The 20,567-nt window shown below is 44.1% G+C and overlaps 1 protein-coding gene across 1 annotated transcript in view; it reads left to right on the top strand.

Moving 5' to 3' along the window:
• The first annotated feature begins 4,649 nt into the window (after nucleotides 1-4,649).
• Nucleotides 4,650-20,567, top strand: part of Osbpl6 (oxysterol binding protein like 6) — a 188,156-nt gene continuing 172,238 nt past the window's right edge. The window contains exon 1 of the mRNA XM_052182759.1: nucleotides 4,650-4,768. The gene's annotated coding sequence lies outside the window, so the exon portion shown is untranslated. The remainder of the gene's footprint in view (nucleotides 4,769-20,567) is intronic.

A 20,567-nucleotide genomic window follows, 5' to 3' on the forward strand; every position in this document is an offset into this window, starting at 1 on the left:
GTGCCAAGCACTGGCTGCTCTTCCCCTTGCTGGACGTGTACGAGGCACATACATCTACAGTGCAGAGTGGGATGGGAGTGGGGACCTCCAAGTGACCTTCCTCATCTCCTTCATGCCTGTGTTCAATTGTCACCTTCTCTGTGAAGCCCCCATTCATTATTTTATTAATTGGCCATTTGATAATTCTTTCTCTTCCCTGTTAATATGCTGTATTATCTATGAGTTTCTGGTATACAATTAACTCATCTGTTGGGTAAGTTTCTTGTTCTCTCACTCTGCTAGAAGGTAAGCTCCATCAGGACAAAAGGTTTTTTGTTTTGTTTTGCTTACTTATAATAGCTCAGTCCCAAGAACAGTGACTAATTCATACCAGCCATTCGAATGTATTTATTGAATTAAATAAAGGAACAAATAGCCATCACTCTCTCCTGCCTCCAGCAGAACAAGTTGATCTGTTTGTGTAAACTCAATTCCTCATCCTTTTGAAGCTGAGTGAAGGCTGTCTGAACAGAAGGTTCACTCTGAAATGGAGACAGTGGTATTGTCTGGTCTGGTTCAGCAAACCACTCCAGGAGATGACAAGAATGTGGGTGTGAAGGATATGGGGCCATATTGCTAGGTTAGACTTCTCCAGAACTCAGATTCTTGATGACAGTCTTCTTGGGAAGAGTGGTTTCCATAATGTATAAGATGTTGAGGAAGCTTTACATCAGTTTCAGGCTATATGTATCCATGCAAAGCCACTGCCGAATCTTCCAAGCAGGCTGAAGGAAAGGCTGGAGGAAGACTCTTCACACCTGGAAATGCTAGGGACCAGGGCAGCCTTCCTCTGAGATCTCAGTGATTCAGGAGTACGCCCTTTGCTTTTCTGATTCTGCTCCTTGATATTGTAAAATTCTTGGGGGTTGAAGATATAGATCAGCAGTTAGGAGTGTGTACTGCTCTTACAGAAGACCCAAATTCTGTTCCAACACCCACATTATAGTGTCTTGAAATTGCTTATAATGCCAGCTTCGTGGGGATCTGATACCTCTGGCTTCAGTACGCACCTGTACTCACCTGCACATTCACTCTCTCTCTCTCTCTCTCTCTCTCTCTCTCTCTCTCTCTCTCACACACACACACACACACACACACACACACACACACACACACAGAGAGAGAGAGAGAGAGAGAGAGAGAGAGAGAGAGAGAGCAAGAGCAAGAGAGGGAGAGAGACATACACACAGATATACACACATCTTTTTATAATTACATATATTTGTTTTTTCCCCTGGAGGTTGTTTGCATGCTTGACCACCGTGTGTGGGTGTGTATGTCAGAGAACTACTTGTAGATATTGGTTTTCTTCTTACCATGTGGGTCTCAGGGAACAACTCAGGCCATTGAGCTTGGTAGCAAGTGTCTTTGCCCACCTCTTGCTAGCCCTGATATTTCAGAGTGTAACTTCTCTTATCTAAAAGGTAACTTAAAAATGGAATGCTCACTTATATGCTTAAATTTCTATCAAAATGAGGATTTTGATCAAAACTCAGGATTCTTCCACAGCTGGGAGAAAGTACTGGTCAGAAGTTTCTTATTGATGTTGGATTTATTTTCTATTCTGGAAGCCAAAATGATATCCTACCAAAGGTAAAATAATTGTTCATTTTGAATATATGAGTGATTTACTAATATAGAATAATTTACTAATAATTACTGAATAATTATATAGTGTCAAGACTAAATCTCTTCTATAAACCAACACAATGTCAAATGATGGATAATTTTGCATCGTATCAATCACAGTTAGAGTCCCCCCTTTCTCTTTGAGTCTCAGCAGCTCTTTGCCACAACTGCTCCCATGTGCTTGTCCTATTGCAAGATGGAAGCAGCTCAGCTCAGGCTAAAGGTCCTTGCAAAGAGGGGGATCTTTGGATATTCAGAACCAATGGGAGAATTATTCCCCAAAAGGGAATTTGTCATAAGGAATCACCTTCACATTTGTGAGAGGAGATGAAGAAATTCCAACGAGGGAGGTGAAGGATGGAGACACAGGTAAGGGAGTCCAAACTGACTGGGACACACACACACACACATACGCACACACACACACACACACACACACATATCCTGCCTCTGACAGGGCCGTTCTGAACATCTTCAGAAAGTTTTGGGCACAGTGTGTCCATCACATCCTGTGAGTATAAAGTCGGTTAGCTGGCCCGTGGTCATTCCAGAGCGGTCATGGAAGAGAGGACAGAAACCTTTTACATCATTTTCATTCTTTACAAATGGTGTTTGACTTTCGCTACACTGAACCAATGATGACTTTTGAAATGTAGTAGTGTCTGCTGTGTTATTTTTTTGCTTCTCAAACATCAGGCAACTCTATATTTTTGCCCTTAATGACAAATATAGACTTGCAGACAGGCAGGAAAGTAGATTTGGGGAACTACAGTTCTCAGCATAGCCAAGTAGCCCAAGAACAATCCAGCCCAAACATTTTGATGGCAAGGTGTGGGATTTCTTTCTCTGGTATATTCCAAAGGGCCTGATAACTCACCAGTTGAACACCTGGCCTGTCTCTCAGCTTGGGTTTCATTTCACCATTTCTCAATACACAATGCCTTGGGGTTCCATCTTTCAATGAAGCAATAGCAAGCATTTCAGCCTTTTAAGTAAACCCAGGCAAAATAGCACCCGATAGAAACCTGCAATGAGAGCGGCTGTGTGAGCGGATGGATTGATGGTGGGACTATGGCGATTCACATGCGGCTCGGTTCACTTGCATGTAATGGAATTATAGGATTAATAGCACTGGGCCTTTACGAACATCCTTATCTTTCTTCACAGAAAAAGTCCCTCTCTGAGACAAATAAAAGGGATGGATTGCAGGAGCAGAGATCCTTTTGGCTAATATCTGACTTGTGACTTAGGCTCTCAGCAAGAATATGCATGGAAGGAAAAGTCTGCTCCCTGGCGCTTTTGAGAGCGCTAACGCTGCCATGGCTGGAGACCGGAGAAGCCCGTTACTCATATTTACATATCTCTGCCAGGCTCAGCTTTTTCTCAATATTGCGTGATACATAGCCAGAGAGGTGAAACTGCCGTTGATGTGCAACTCTCTACACACACCCAGCTCCCTTTAATCCACTAGGTGGATGGTGTAGCACCACCACATCTCATTTGACCATTCGTCAGCAAGACAGGCAAGATGTACAAATTTTTGTCTTCCAAATAATGCTATGCAAGAGGAGAACAAGCATGCATGCTTTTTTTTTTAAACAACAAATTGTGAGGCGTGGGTTTTGGTAGCTCCCCCATATCCCTGGGTAGTTTATGATTCCGTTAATAGGGGTTATGTGAAAATTTTTGAGAGGACTTTTTTTTAAGATAAAGACTGAGAGTTCTCTGGTCTCCTTTCACCATTTGGTATTTTTCACGTACGCCTATGTCTGTGTGTGAAAGCTGTTTTAGTAGGTTGCCGCCACACTGGGACCCAGATGGAAAAGGAGCTATAACAGAGTGAAGTTCAGCACCCCAATGGCTCCCTTGTGGAGACTGTTTCCACAGGGAGGAAATTGGGGTGAGACTGCCATGCGTCACAAGGTCCAGCATTTGTTATTTTAAGATGGTCCTTACTCAAGATGGAAGAAGTTAATCTCACATATAAGAAGGAGACTCAAGAAAAATGATTTGTAGGCAAGAGTGCTTAGAGCTATGTCAGAGCACACCAGAATTGTAACAGCAGTGACAACTGTGAAATGCCATCAGGACTATCTCAGTAGGGGACAAGATCATCGGTTTTTAAAGGAACCCCTTCCTCCACCCAATTCTAAAGAGCTAGAGGGCTCTGTTTGGCCCAGTTCTCTACATTTGTCCCCCTGAAGTTGTTGATGATAGAGACGTCTTGATACAGGGGCATTCCTCAATTATCCCTTTACAGAAGAAACGTCTGTTCAAATATTTAAACTACCCCCTCCCTCCGAGCAAATTTGCTTTTAGATCAATTTGGTCTTGGACACATGCCAGGAATAACTTAAGCATGGAAGTTGCTAGGTGGGAAGGGTGTAAGGAGCCTGCACCGACATTGCGGGGCTTTGCCAGGGACTTAAAGCCATTGGTCCTTCCTTCCACACACTCCAAGTGTCTCTGGGACTGGGAGTTCGCAGGGCAGAAAGCCTGCACACATTGTTTGTTTATTGAATGAGGCCTCGGAAGGGCGCTGAGGGCCAGGGGCTTGATCTCGCAGAGCGGAGGCCACCAGGCTGCAGTTCCCCGGTGAAGCCCTCACCTACCGCTCCATGGCCGGAGCGCTGCAGTCATTCTTTCCAGCCCAGCGCTCCCGCCGCGGCTGGACTGGACACGCAGGGCCCCTATCTCTCCCGGGCAGGGTATGACCGGTGACTGATCTCTGTATCCCCACGGATTCCCGCGGACGCCTGGCAGGGACGAGACGGGCGCTGGAGCCCGCACGAAGGGGGCGCGGTGGGAGCAGAGCGGGACACCCTGGAGCCCGCGGGAACGATCTGGGCTGGCGGGTGTTCCGGAGCCGGGGGCGGGGAGCCCGGAGCGCCGCCCCGCCAGCGCGCCCCGCCCGTGGGAGAGGAGGGGCTGCGGCGCGGAGGACCACTGGAGGCGCCGCGCGGCCGCCGCTGTCCGCGCTGGAGACCACAGCTCCGCACAGGCGGCGCCCGTCCTCCGCGCCTCGGGAGCCTCCTCCAGCCTGCGCGCCCGGCGGATAGCACGGGCCATCTCCCACCGTGACCTGCCGCTCGCCCTGCAGGTAAGTGTCTCTCGACCGTAGGGTGGATACCTCGTGCTTGCCGCGCGGCCCGGGGGCATTGTGCGCGTCCAGAGGGCCGAGGACCCGGGTGATACGCGGGTGGGCAGCCGCAGCCCCAGGCCCCCAAGGCATCGCCATCTCCAGAGGCTCCCCAGCTCGGTAGCGCGGAAGCGAGGGTGGCCAAATCGGTCCCCAGTGTAGCCAGAGTGGGAGGGGGTACCGGTGTCACGATCCACACTCACCGCCCGGCCTCCCTTCCCGCGGCTGCCGGGGAATCCGGATTCTTGGTACACGCATTCCCCTCTGCCCCCCTTCTCCGCCCCCCGCGGCAGTTCTTCATCCCCCGATGCCTGTACCCTCGGGCCGGCTGGTTGGGGATGGAAGTCGGAGCCGGGAGGACTGATGTAATTGTCAGTGGAGAACCGAACCGGTGCGGGTGAGAGCGCCCGCGCCTATGAGAGCTGACGCCTACGCTGCACCTTTCAGGGATTCCGGGAGCCGCGGGCAGTGGCCGGGCAAGTTGTGCATCGGGTTTGGTTGTGCGCGTGCACTGCGGACTGTCCTCGCGAGCACTCCTGGCTACCCCCGGCTGGCGTCCCTGCAGCCGTCCCTGCAGCCTGCGTCCACGCTCGCTGCCCGAGCTACCTTCTCCGGTTCAGACCCGGACAGGGTTTGCATTGCAGTCAGGACGTGCTTCCCCTGCGTCGAGCTTGGAGCTGCCCGCAGATCGAGTCGCCGGGGACGCTGGGGGAGGAGGGATGGGAAACCTGGAGAGGAAGCTGCGGAGAACTAATGGCACCCGCAGATTTCTGAAAGCCTCTACCGTTTGCAGACGCACCGTAAGCCACGTCTTAAGCTTCTTTAAAAAGTTATGACCAGATACTGATTCTGTGACGATTCTGTGATCTACCTGAAAGGTTGGTGAAACTAGAGACCTAAAGCTGGGAAAAGCATTACATAATGGACATGAAGCAAATGACAGAAACTAAACGGAACCCCGGATGCCAAATTGTTTCTCGCTTCTGGTCAGAAAGTCCTATAAGGTTTCTTTAAAATAAGAATTTCCATTTTGAAGTTACTGGGCAAGAGTTAATAAATCATATATTTGATTGCAATTTTTCTTAACAAAGTACTATTTTGAATATAGTTTCTTAAATTAAAAATAAATATTAATTGATAGTTATGTCACAGACTTAAGAAATATATACTACAAAGGAAAATTAAATTTTCCATCTTAAAACTATTAAACTTTGTTTCCTTCTTTTTAAGTTTTTGCATATATCTCTATATATTCCTTTTCCACCCCCACCCCCTTTGCTTTGGAAGCATTTCTACAGTTTTGAGTATTATGAGTTCCTGATGCTGATGATATTCCTATCTAGTGTTTGCTACAGCATTGCAGGTACAAAGCCTCATAATAAATGAATCAGAAGACCTAGCAGTAACTCTGGGAGCGAGCAGGTTCCCAAGGTCGAAGGGAAGATGCTGTGTAACTCCGAGATAATCACCTACAGAGAATGTGCATGCCTCATTGGGTTACAAGGAAGGCCCTGATTGGTGGAATATTATCCCTGTTATTGGCTTCCTCATTTAATATATTTTACCCATATATTTTAAGTTAACAGGATATTTTGAAATTAAAAATCTTTGCTTTTACCAACCTTAAAAACTCTTTTAAAAAATCTGGTTTTGTCCAGATTTTCAGTTGTTATGTCAATGACAGTTATATATTCAGTGGAAGGATTGCTTCAGGGGAGACTTCTGTTTCAAATTGTGATGGTTTATCAGATGTCTCTTGGTTTTAGTATGCTGAAGTTCTGTTTCACAGAACTGTAGTTCCTTGTTCCATGATTCAGAGGATCATGTAATAGATGCTGTCGGTTCTCTACTTTGATTTAGCCTCAAGTGATTTTTTTACTTGTATTTAAGTTAACTTTACTTCAGTAAGAAGCACAGAGTCTGTCCAAGATTAAATGTTCTTTTTGGTGAGAGGTCTGTAGTGGTGCTTTAGATGGATTATGTAAATTGTAAGTAGACAAAAGCTTCATTTGATCACTCTTGAGTTTAAGAAAACTAAAGAAGTTTCATTTTATTAACTACCTGGCTACCTAGCAGTCTGAGATCATTCAGTTGGTAATTCCTCCTTAAGTCCTTACTTTGGTGAAGACACTAGTCTGGGTTCAGTGGGAGATGTGGTATGTTGCAGCGCTCGTAAATTTGTATCTGCTTTAAGAAAGACAAGGTATAAATCGTTGAAAGAAGAAAAAATTGTTTTTGTTTACTGTAAAGATTAAAGTCATATTTATACTTTAAAAATCTTGGAGTAAAGAGTTTACCATTTTGTTCCTTTTTAATTCCCTTACTCAGCATTGTAGTATCACCATGCTGTATGTAGCAGTAGCTGATTGTCTTCCATTGCTGTACAATATTCCATCTGTGTCCTGAAACAGTGTTTCTCTGTTCTCCACCAAGTGGCCACTTCCTTTTACACTGAAAAAAAAAAAAAAGAAAGAAAGAAAGAAAGAAAGAAAATTGCAAAATGTTTCCTTAGGTACAGGTGTAAACATTTCTCCTGAGCAGATACCAAGGGATAGAATGGCTGGGCTGTGGAGTTCTGTGAGTGTTTGAATTACTAAATATTGCCACATTCTTCTTCCAGGATTGTTGTTTTAACTTACTCAGGGAAGCCAAGGAAACAAGCTAACATAGATAAGCTACTACAAAAACAAACATTTTTTTTTTACATACTTCTTCTAAAATACCCTTTTTGTTTTTATTTTTTTTAAGAAAAGCAATGTGAAGAGCATAAAGCTAAGGCTGGGCCCAGTGAGGTGGCTCAGCAGGTAAAGGCCAGCTGCAAATCTGATGACCTGAATTTGACCTGGAATCCATATGGTGGTAGGAAAGAATTGGCTACCACAGGGTGTCTGTTGACCTCTCTTCTCAACCTGGGGCACATATGTCCCCAAATAAATGCATGTTTAAAAAATGTTTAGTTCTCTTTTAGGAGGATCAGGGAGATGACCACAGGTGGACATAAGTTCCACATAGCGACCTTACTTAGGACCGGTGGCCGTTGTATGGATAATCGTTATATTTTTAAATTAAAACAGTACACCTTGCAAAGAACCAGTGATGGTATTTTAAAATACTCGGGGGGGGGGGGGGGGGGGAGAAATCAAGGTCATTGGTGCTGTCACACAACAGGCTTCTGTGGCACCAGACCCAGAAGATGTCATTTGAAGGACAAGAAGCTGTCCCTGTGTGTAAGCATGAATTGCCAAGAGTTGGGGAAGAATGTTGGCAGGAATGATGAGCAGGAAGTGGCCACACTGAGAGGAGGAGGGCGACTTGGAACTGAGGAAATGCATGGCCATGGAGGAGGCAGACACTGGCAACTTTCCAACAGTTAAATTACTCCAGGTGTCCAGGGGACGATGGGTAGAAAGAAGGTAGGAAGAGAGATGCAAGGCAGGAACCCTGGTTATCCGAGAGTTCTCAAGTTTGGAGAAAGTGAGAAAGAGTTCATTTTAAATCACTGAGAAGATAATCTAGGGCTTGTGATGTGATCCTAGGAAAGGAAGAGAGGAAAGAGTCAGAGCTATCTGATGAAGGGAACTGGAGAAGTTCCAGTAGATTTCAGACGTTAATTACGGAGTTAGTTCCTATTAACTTCCGTTTGAACACATAGGCTTTGGAGTTCCCAGGAATGGTGAGGATCCTGCACTGGTGGATGGAACCCTCTACTGTACCTCAGTGAGTGCAGAGAAGTCACCAAAAGAGTAGTACAGAAGTCTGTTTACAGATAGAACATAAAAAAAAATAACATCTTGATTAAGATACTGTGGTGTGTCGGTGTGGAAGGCGGCATTGATCTACAGAGTTGATGGGGTCCTGGGGTTACATGAGAAGGATTAGGTGGGAAGAACAAATCATTCACAGTATGCAATGTGAGGGTGGGGGACTTCCTGTTCTAAGCCACTGCTTACCTGGAGCAAAGATGCTACCAGACACTTTCCCAGGGCAGAGATAATATAGTAGGCCCTCAGGACAGGGACCTTTAGGTTTGCTCTCCTAATGTTTCTGACTGAATGTTGTCAAGGATACAGCATGCATATACATTGTCTCATTATACCTCCTTGAAAAATGTACAGTCCTCTCAAGCTCTGTCATTCTAAGAGAGTCTCTGTGCTTTGGAGACAAAGATACCAGCTTTTCATTTGTTCCCTTGCTCTATTTCTGTTTTGACAGATCCTCCCTATGTAGTTCAGGTTGGCCTCGAACTCATTACATGGCCCAAGCTGACCTCAGACTCAAGATCCTCTGCTTCTGCTGTACGAATAAATAATGGGGTTACAGCCTTTCCTAGCTCAGGGTTTTTATTTATAAGGAATAGTATATATTGTTGTTTTGGCTGCATATCAACATGACAAGCACCGTAGACGAAAAACAGCTTCCAGGAGGAAAGGGTTCATTTGGGTTCGACTTCCAAGTCACACAGTCCGTCATAGAGGAAAGTCAGAGTAGGTACTCAGGCAGGAGCTTGGAGCAGAGAACGTGAAGAAGTAGTGCATGCTAGCTCACTTACAGAGCTAGCCTGGCCCAGCTAGCTGGTCTTATACAGCCCAGGACCATCTATCTAGGGATGGTGCTGCCTGCAGTGGACTGGCCTATCTTACATCAATTAATAATCACTTTCCCACAGGTTGGTCTGATATAGGTAGTTCTTCAGTTGAGGCTTATATAAATTGACCATCAAAGCTAACTAGGACATGTACCTTCTGATTTTTTTTCCAAATAAATGAAAATATTCAGGCAGTGGAGATGGTTACGTTTTTGTTGATGCTTGAATGACTCATGGTAAGTTGGCTCATAAATTTTTCAAGCCGGAAGGGATTCAAACATTGTGTGTACAGGGGTCAGGACTGCAGCTGGGTTGGAAGAGTCCATGGCTGCCATGCATGAGTTTGTCTTTAGTGGTGCAAAAAGACAAAACCAAACCGGAAGAAACACACAATCAAAAACCATTCTATTAGTGCCTCAGATTTTCCAAGTCAAGAAGAGGAGGCCCCACACTTAACCCCAGGGGCCCTGCAGATAGATAACACTGAGAAGGTTTGACAAGTGACTGAATCCTGATAGTGCGAAGAAGTAAAGCCTGTCCCTTATTTAAGGAACCATCCGGGGAGATGAAGGAGAGAGGGAGCCAGGACTGAGATTTTAATTCCCTTGTGTCATGTATTCATGCATTTATATATTCCCCGCCTCTTGCTTTTTCTCTTTTTTGACTAGAAAATGGAAATGTGTGTATATAGTTTTTAGTGTTTGCTCTTTAAAAAAAAACTTTATTTATTTTATCCTATATGTATGAGTACCTTGCCTGCATGCGTGATGTGCACTACAGAAACAGAAAAAGGCGTGAGATCCCCAGAAGTTGGAGTTACGGACGGTCCTGATGTGAGTGTTGAGAGCAGAGCAGGGTCCTCTGCCAGAGCAGCATGTGCACCTAACGGCTGAGCTGTCCATCCATCTGTCTGTCTCTCCAGCTCCGGGAGTTTGCTTTTCGGACAGCTATAGCCCTGTAGTTTTGTTCAGTAGTGGGAGGGCACAGGGGAAAGTTAAGACCTCCTGAACTGGCTACTCTGTTTGGTTTCCTTGACATCCTCTTTCGTTATGTTAACAGAGAAAGTCAGCTGCACTTGGGCCAGGAATAGGAGGACCTGGGCATGTAGGTTTTGCCTTGCCTTAATAGAGGTACCCTTCCTGTAGCTCTTGAGACAGACCTATTCACCCCTTCAGACCTGTGAAGGCAGAAGGAAAAATAACACCCATTTATTTTTAGAATCTTTTTCTTCAGAAGTCAATCTAAAAATAAACTTGCCCTCAATTTCCAGCCGTAGGTGCTGCTTCACATGCCCTAAACCAGAGCTAAACTTTATTTACTTGTTTATATTGTGATGTTGGGGGTAGAACCTGAGATTTTTTTGGTATGCTAGGTGAGTGGTCTACCATTGAACTACATCCTCGGCTCATTCTTATAAATTATATCATATATAATAAATATACTAGATACCTAAGTAGCTAAAGGAACATTAAAGTAAATATATTTTGTCATGTGTTATTTCTGGAGATGAAGTTGAAAGTCTGGACTTATTTTAAATTATGTTCATATTTTTTGCTTTCTGTTTATCTATAGCAGCTAGACAAGCTTTTGCATATTCTCACCCCAGCCGGCAGCACATCTGAACAGTGTTTATTGTATAATTTCCCAGGAATAGAAAGAATGGCACAGTTTGAATGGCATGTGGATTGTGACAAGACATTAATATATTCTTTTTGATCTCAGTAAGTTTCAAATTGAGGCAACACACACACACACACACACACTCACACACACACACACTCACAGGGGTGGGGGTGGGGAGAGAGAGCGAGAGAGAGAGAGAGAGAGAGAGAGAGAGAGAGAGAGAGAGAGAGATCGATCTGCAAAATAGCCCAAACAAATGTAGGGCTCATGTAAAAAAAAAAAAAAAGTCCCCTCGGAACACAGGGGAGGAGGGCAGAGTTGAGTCCGAGAGAAGCAGATAGTGGATAGGGAAGTGGAAATCTGCAGAAGGGGTGGAGGAGGCTGCGGCCTCACCTGTCTTCCACTTTTTAGAATTTGCCAACAGAGGAAATCGAAGGGTAGACCCCAGAACCTATGAAGATCAGGTATTTTTAAAATAAAAGTCTTTAATTATCTTGGAAGCCGTAAAAGAAGTAAGATTTAAACAAAACAAAACAAGCTTTAGCTCCATTTGAGGAAAGATCACACATATAACAGACAGAATATCGTTATTAGACACTGTTCACAACATTCTTAATGTCCAAGGAGCTCCTATGTATCAAGAAGAGAAAATGACTGATAACCAGTTAGAAAAGGGCAAAGGAAATGAACAAATCAGTCATTCCACAGAAAATAGAAGTGGCCCATAAATACAAAAATCGTGCTTACTCTGAGAGGAGAGAAATTCGAGCTTACAATAATGAATTCCTTGTGTTGGCAAACATCATGATCGTTCTAATGCATTATGGTGGCCAGGCTTTCAGAGCCCAGTGAGCATCGTGCATTAGTTAGGTGAGCAAGATGGGAGACTGGCATCTACGGACAGCATCATTTGGCATTAACTACCCAACTTAAAGATTTACTCTAGGGATCTCAAGGGGTTTCTCTATTAATATAGTTTGCAGGATGAATTTGCATTGAAATTTATTATAGCATTGATTAAGGAAGGAGCATTAAAACTTATTATCCCGAACTGACTAAATAATTTGGAAGCAGAAACAAAATTAGATTGGTATTGAAAATGCAGAAATACCCAATGCAATGCTGATATGCAAAGATCTCTAGGCTGAAAGAACAGAACAGATCAGGGCACAGGTTAGAACATGACTTCTCATGTTAAATATTAGGACATGACTGTTGATGTTAAGTATTAACTCAAGCACACTTTCTCTTGTTCTAAATGCTGTTCCATAAAACAAAACCCTCAAAACCACAATCGCCTCTTGAATAGAAAACTATGGGGTCCGGCGAATACGGAGGGACCCTTATTTTCTCGCTGTGCCCTATTCTTCCTTTTAGATTGTTAACTGCAAGAATTCGTTGCCTATTCAATTTGAAAAGTTCCTGGAGGATATTTCACACTGATGAATTGTGTTGAGTAGTTGTCAGCAATGGAACTTTTTGTAACATCGGGGATCAGTCAGCTGCTGGAAGCGCGTGCTCACTTCCATAAACAGTCACTGTTACTACTAACCTGGCAGGTTAGAGGTTCACACAGAGGGACCAGAAGCACGTGTCCTTCAGAATGGATGAATGTATCCTGGTTCTCCAGAGTCTCCTTGTTTTCATCATGGCACTCCCCGCTTGCTGGACTCACTGGAGAGAGACTCACAGAACACCAAGTAGGACCCAGGTGTGGATGGGAATAAGGAAAAATGTGGACAACAGTGATGTTAGAAGCCTGGGGCTGGGAGGGTGCCGAAGAGTGAGACAGCAGTTGCTCTGCCGGATTCTGTGCAGCCGTAGTAGAACAGGAGACCATGGTGCTGTAAGTCACAGTCTTTATCACAGAAGAGTGACAGCTATCAAGGTACAGCCCAGCACAAACTGATGCAGGAGAAGTAGTGCAAGGACTGATGGTAGATCGTTCATCTTAGAAGAATCTCATTGGCAATAATACGAATAGTCATGAGTTACATATCCGTGGAAACGGAAAAGCATGGGGTGAGGTCCAGCAGGCCTGGTGCAGCATGTTGGGTGGTGGGGAGCCTTAGGTGTTAAAGTTGGGGAACTTGAAGAGCAAGAACCAGGAGAAAGGAGTGGGAAAGGCCAGAGAAGTGCCTGTCGCAGAAGAGAGGGCAATGTAGTGACCTCAGAAGGCGTGCTTTTGGGAAAGGCACAAGGAAGACGCTGAGGGACTTCTGTTTACTCTTCCAGCCTGGAGAAATTTCAGGATGTGTGTGACCCTTAGGTACTGTATCTGGAATATCTATTTCCTGATGGAATTTTGAGAGCAGGTTTCATATTGACATTTTGTTAGGGGAATTCTCTAGTGTGTGTTGAAGCCACGTGCACGTGGTGTCATGCTAAACTGCGTTCCCTTTGCCCTTCCATCAGTGTTTTTCAGTGTATTCCTCTGTGGAAATAGGCTGTCTCTTAGGAAGTTTTGCCAGTGTAGACCCCTCTCAGCAAAGCGGTGCATGTTTGACAGGAGGAGTCCTGGAATGACTCCATTCATGGATCCTCAAGTTTTATTCCCAGCGTACATTTGCACAGCGCCCCAGCCTGGGTCAGCTATCTCTCAGACAGTTTCCTTGTATTAGACATGAGCAGACAGTAGAGTGCCTCTCGGAAGAATGGGAACATGACGTATCACATAAGGCTTATATTTACCTTAGATGAACTCATTTTCGTTGTTGATATTTTATGCTTACGCAGTCTAGGCTGGCCTCCAGTTCACTCTGTAGCCAAAGATGGCCTTAAACTGCAGCGCTTCCTGCCTCTGCCTCCTGAGGGTCAGGATTACAGGGCTGTGTCACCATGCTGGGATACTACATCTCCCCACCCCCCTGTAGTGTTGTCATTGATTACAGATGTGAGGTGAAACCTTGCCTTACTGGTACCGTAGATCCTAGAAAGGACATGGAAATCAAATGTGAATTACCATTTCATTACACTCAGTGATTTTTCTTAAATTTCTTAATATTTTTTCTCTTATGGTTCTTTGCAAGTTAGTTTATCTTATCATAAGAGAAAAAAACAAAAACAAAAACCAAAGCTGGAAATCCCCAGTTCCTGGTGTGTTTGGGGTCACTGGCTGCGCCCTTCTGAGGATGAAGATTTCGGCTGCCTGTCTGCTTTTGTCTTCTCAGCCACGGCTCGTTGCCCGTTTCATACCCGACCTCGATCTCCAACACCTCCCTGTCCTTCACAAGTCCCCATGCTGTCACTGTTATCCCCACACCCTGTGTTCTGTGCCCCTTTGGTTCAAACTTTGCTTCGAAAATTGGATTCTGTTTTGAAAGTCTAGCAGCTGTCTTTTTGGCTTCATTCTATTTGCTGGCATGCTGGGGTTTGAACTCAGGGCTTGCGCGTCCTAGGCAACTACTGTCCTACTGAGCTGTGTCCCTTACCCTTATGGAGTTTGTATATTTGTTTGTCTTTTCGGAGACAAAGCCCTGCTATTCTCTGTATATTCTTTTGCCACAGGCCCTATCCTAAAGCTGAAATTATAGATGTGTGTCACTCACTCCAGGTTGGATTTGCTCTATTTGCTTGTAAATACTCTCCCCCCCCCCCCCGTGTAATTAATTAATTAGCGTTGGTGATTGAACTGGTGGGGGGGGGGTCAGGTGTGTTAAGCACACTGTCTACCAGTAAGTTATAACCTAAGCCACTTTTGAATTTCAGAGTGATCCAAGACATCTCTTGTATTGCTTGTATTGTAAGAGTATAGTTAAAAATAGTCTAACCTGCAGGTGTTTTCCAAACTGTTTTTGTTACTCAGCAGTGTTTTTATTTTTATTTTTTTTGTTTTGTCTTTATTTCTTCTGTTTGTTTCCCTGTGTAGCCCTGGCTGCTCTGAACGCACTCTGTAGACCAGACTGGCCTCTAACTCCAGAGATCCACCTGCCTCTGCCTCTCCAGCACTGGGATTAAAGCATAGTCACCACTCTCCTGCCAGTGTTTTTAATTTTAAGAACTTAAAACATAGACCTTTTTCTCTGGAGCAGTGTTAACTTCACAGTGAAGTCAAGTAAACAGTGCAGAGTTGAAACAGTCAGGCAGACAGGCAGGGAGGCAGGCAGGCAGGCAGGCAGGCAGGCACGCACGCACGCACGCACGCACGCACGCACGCACGCACGCACGCGAACATACACATGCGCTCTTGCGGCTGCCATCAGCACCTGCCTTGCTGCTGGCTGGGTGTTGGTTCCAGCCAGTGGACTATATGGACACGTCATTATCCAAAGTCCACAGCTGACATGCAGGGTCGGTCTTCTTCATGCACACCAGTTGCCTTGTGCAGCTCTTTAATGACAGGAGCTTACCACTGTGGGAGGGGACAGGATGGTTGTGTTGTCTCTCCCTGTCCCCTTGTCAACCTGTGCCAAGTCCTTATCCTCATGCTGGCTCTATAGACAAACAGTTGTTTTTGGAATTTCTTTCTTGCCATTTTATTTGCTTAAGTTTTTATTAGTGTGCATTTATGGCACATAGCGATAGACTTAATAGAGACTGTTTTTGTTCATGTGCATCATATACTTTGACCATATTCGTCCTCTGTGTTCTCTTCCCCTTTCCTTATAAATACCAATCCCATCATTCCCCCAAACACTCCCTTTTCTAATTCTCTCTCATATATGTCTGTGTGTGTGCACACACATGTTTATATGAACACACGCATGTATACAATGATTTATTTACAGAGTTAAGGATTTGCACATGAGAAAAGCGTGCAACATTTGTGCAATTATCTTTCTGGGTCTAGCTTACCTTGCATACTATTATGATCTCCAGAGAGTCTGCCATTCTGCAGGTGAGGTAATTTCCACCTCTCTTAGGCTGGGTAGACGTCCATTGTGGATGCACATTTCCCAGACCATGCATCTGGCAGCGATGACGTAGACAGATTTCAGAGCTGTTGTGAGTAGTGCTGCATAAAACACGGACGTGCAGGTGCATGCTCCCTTAGTTTCTTTGGGCGTGTTGGCCAGGAGTGAAATCATACAGTAGTTCTATGTTTAATTGTTTTGAGGAACATATGCTAGTCGTGATATATTTTGAAAAATTGCCTGTGTAATATATGGGTGTGTATAGATGTGTGTCGTGGGGTGACATGTGTGTGTATGCAGATGTGGAGATCAGAGGCCGACACTCAGGGCTTTCCCTGTCACTCGCCACTTGATGTATTGATTTTGAGATGGAATCTCTCACTGAACCTGGAACTCACAGACCAAGCCTGTGAATTCTAGGGGTCTGCGTCATTCTAACCCCATCCATGAATGCTAGGGTAACAGCCTGGAAGCACCTTTCACAGCTTTTGTGTGTGTGCTGGGATTTGAACTCAGATCCTCAGGCTTGCATGGCAGACATGTTATTGACCACTCCGTCTCCCCAGTACTGCTTCTCATAGTTGTTTATTGTTATTATTATTAATTATTATTGTTATTATTATTATTTTAATGTATATTTTTGGTTTCTTGAGACAGGGTGTTACTATGTAGCCTTGATTAGCCTGGAAATCACCATGTAGACCAGGCTAGCCTTGAACTCATAGAGGTCTGGCTGCCTCTGCCTCCCTCAGTGCTGGCACTAAAGGCCACCATTCTCAGCTTACCCATAGTTTTTAAAAGATACATGTTCTTTTGAGCATGACATGTTTACCTGAGTTTTAGTTGAACATGTAGGCTTCTTGGTATAACAGCATGATGGTTGGCCTTGTTCTATAGACATTTGTATAGAACTCTGCTATTCCCTAGACTTGCTAGATCAAGGGATAGTAATTCTTTAAGAGCTTTGTTCTGTATCCACTGCAGTATCGTCCGTCAGATAATTCTAACATGTTTTTCTAGTCTCCCTAATAGTGTTCATGATTTCCTGATGTAAAGAACTGTGAACTGTCATGTGAACCCAAACATCATGGGTTCACACACAGCACATTGCTTCATGTGCTTGGTGGGTAGGCAGTGAATGGTCAGTGGTTTTAGCTCCATTGTAAAGATAAGAACACCGGGACTAAAAGGGGTTAAAGAACTTACTCAAAGTAGTTTACCTGTCAGTAACATGGGTACACTACAGGGCTTATCTCTGGACTTGGGATAAGAGTTCTAGGTTCCTCTGCCTCCCTGGGAGTCTCAGCAGTGTTACCAGCAGTGTATCTCATTGCTGTAGAAATGGCGCCCCAAAGATAGAACAACTAACATGACCAAAGACAATTTAATTTAGTCTTTTTTTTTTAAAAGGGTTAAGTATTCAAGTAGCAAATTGTCTTCAAGTTAAACTTTGCCTAAGTCAGTTACCATTAAGAACATTGTTGGTATTCATTGACAATCACTTAATGACAGTTTTATGGTCCTTTTTATCTTGAAAGGAAAGTGGGGACAGAATGTATTCACCATATGCTGGAGATGCTAAGCTTGGGCCTTGCTGTGCTTCCTGTACAAACACTACCTGGTCAGGAGTAAAATGTGGACCAGATTAGTAATCCCTGCTCTGAGGAAACCAAAAGCATACAACTCAGTTTCCTTAACCCACCTCAGTGCTTCCGTGTGTCATATCTAGAACCAGCATCTACTGTTTTATTTCACCATTAAGCAAATAAAAGTTCCCTTTCTTTTTCCTCCTGTCTTTTGTCTTCCTCCCACGTTCCAGCCATTACATTTCCAGACATTCGATATTTCTTTTTAAAAATGTAATCATTTGTTATTTAGTGTGTGTGTGTGTGTGTGTGCGCGTGCATGCACATGTGCACCCATGACAGGGTGTGTGTGGTGTGTGGGTCAGAGGGTGTGAATGCCTTTGCTCCATTAATATTTCTTTTGAAGACACTTCGCTATTTACTGCTAAGTGTTTTCTGAGTCTTTCCCCCTCCCCCCACAGAAGGAAACAGACTGATTGTTTCCTATCTAGGTTTGGGCTACACCCTGAGGTTCTCAGACTTTCAGAAATACTGAGACATCATCTTTCAGCCACAAGTGAATAACTGCTCAGAAGATGTGGAGCACCTCAGTGGAGGTGAGGGACTCATGAATGTAAAGCATATATTTGGATTCTCCCCATTAAAAACAATCTGCAAACTAGTGCTGCTTAAAGGCTTTTCCTAGAACTAGAAACTCCTATCTGTTTGTATTCTTCCTCCTACGTTCACGTCGCCGCCTTTCACGTGCTGGGCATTCAGTAAATGTTTGTCAATATATAATTATTGCTAATTGAGTTTCATAAGCTACTCTGTACATTGTCTGCTGTTAGAAATGCTAATTATTGCTTTGTTTTGCGTTTACACTTTAGTGTTTGGAAACACTGAATTAAAACAAAAATCTTTGAAGCTTTTCCCTTAAACCTTCATAGAAACACATAGTTCAGTAAAGCAACATCTCATGTCTAGTCTCAAAATTTCCGTCCCTGGGCAGCTGACAGTTATTTCCGTTTCTCCCTGTGAGAAATGTCTCTTAAAAGGTTGAGAAAAAGTTCTTTGAAGAAAATGTCTAATTATTCTTTGTGAGCTGGGCAACCGGTGGGAAATGACAAAGCTTAGGAATGCCACTTTTCAAGGCAGCAGTAAGGTTAACAAAGGTGAAATACATTTCTTTAATCTGCAGGTACTAAAACTCTAACAGCTTCTTCTTGGTTGAAAATAAGCTATTTGACACTTCTCTGCAAATCACTGGCTTCAGTTAAATTCAAGTAGAGATCTTTTTCCTCAGACACATACAAATTTTCAGAATTATTTTACATGTGTATGTGTATGCCTGAGTGTAGGTGTGTGCACCGCATGCATGGGAGGCTCCAGATCCCCTAGAGCTGAACAGATGGGAACAGTGTGGTTGCTGGGAACTGAACCCAGGTCCTCTGTAAGAGCAATATGTGCTCTTAACTGCTGAGCCTTCTCTCCAAATCCTTTAGATTATTTCAGAAGCTGCCCAGAAGTCAGGTTGTAATCTTTTCTCTCTGTCGTTTGCTGACATTGATGTGGTGACCGTCTTACCAACAGGAAGTTATCAGTCTCATTTTGAGGGTGTTGGTGGAGGGCTGCCTAGTGGGGTGTTCTTTGACATTTTTTTATCAGTTTAAATTCTGTGAACTTTCTGTCATTACTGGGTTTATTCAGAATTCCACTGAAGTGCAGCTAAAATGTCTAATCTTACCAATGTCACTGAACAGTGTTTTGAGTAGTGTAGCTTAATTTGCCTTTCTGACTTAAAGATAGTTTAGAGTCCTGGTTAGTATCCTAAAGAAAACGTTGGAGAACAGTGTTGGGAATTATTAGACAGCTGATTCTCACAAAATGAGCTCCGAATGACAACTTAAAAGGAAAAGAAGATCCAGCCTTCAAAAATAATGCTTCCTTGGGGATAACGCTGAGACTATTTTGTGACAAGCAGATGATCCAAGTATCTGTCATCACATTTTCTTAGGATCTTAGGAGCTCTTCCTCCCAGCTCCGTGCTCCCAAAACTGAGACTTAGATTCAAGATATATTTACAAATATCTTGGCCATCTAGCTAGACTCTTCTCTGACTAGATATAACTTAAGATATCCCATTTATTCTAGCCTACAATCTGCCCTGTGGCTGGTCACCCGTGCTCAGGTACCACACATCCGTCCATCCATCTTGTCACATCTTCCTGGTGAACTCCCCCCTCACCCCACCACCACGCCAGAATTTTTCTGCTTCCTGATGTTCCACCTCTATTTTCTGCCTAAGCCACAGGCCATAGGCTTTTTAATTGACAGATAATGCATCCATATGACACCTAAGATAATCTCTCTACAAATATCACTGGGTAAGACTTAATGTTTGCCTTTTCAGCATTACCCAAATTGTGTGAGGACCTCAATACCATCTGGTTCACCTTCCTCACGTTGAAACTAGGGAAACGGAAGTGGGGAATGGGGCAGGTGTCCAGGCTGGTGCCAGACCACCAGTTGCACTGACCACAGCACACCTGGCTTCTAAAGGATCCCAGCCTGGGTTGGGGTGCACAGTAAGTTTTGTTTTGCAGGTGTGTGTACTGATGCTGGGGAGTGCTGACAGATGGCTGACATTTTTTTCTGTTCAGAGATGTGTGCCTGAGCTCATGACTGGTCCCACCTGTGCTGAGTTGCTGCAGTACTAGTGCTTTTCAGATGTGACATTAGCTTTAAAGTCATGTCACACAATAGGCAAATATAGGTAGATCCCTTTGAGAATGGCATAACCCGAGCAGAGTGTGGATTACAGCTATGAATCTAGCCACTCCAATGCGGCACTGTAGCACCCATGTCTGCAGTTGGGGTCTTACGGTGGAGCTCGGCATTCTGCTCCTGACCTTTGTGCTATTGTTATTATGTATTTAATTATACTTCCAGCATTGTTGCTACTTGCCATTTGAAATGTCTGTTATCTTTTAAGGTTATTTAAATAGTAATTTAAAACTACGTATTTATATATATCTACCATTGTATTTATCATTTACAGCACCCATCATTTCCTTTGTGCAGGTCCTTGCTTCTGTGTAGAAATTGTTCCTTTTCTGTGTAAAGTACTTAAG

Source organism: Apodemus sylvaticus, chromosome 5, assembly GCF_947179515.1.
Source record: "Apodemus sylvaticus chromosome 5, mApoSyl1.1, whole genome shotgun sequence".
Lineage (NCBI taxonomy): Eukaryota > Metazoa > Chordata > Mammalia > Rodentia > Muridae > Apodemus > Apodemus sylvaticus.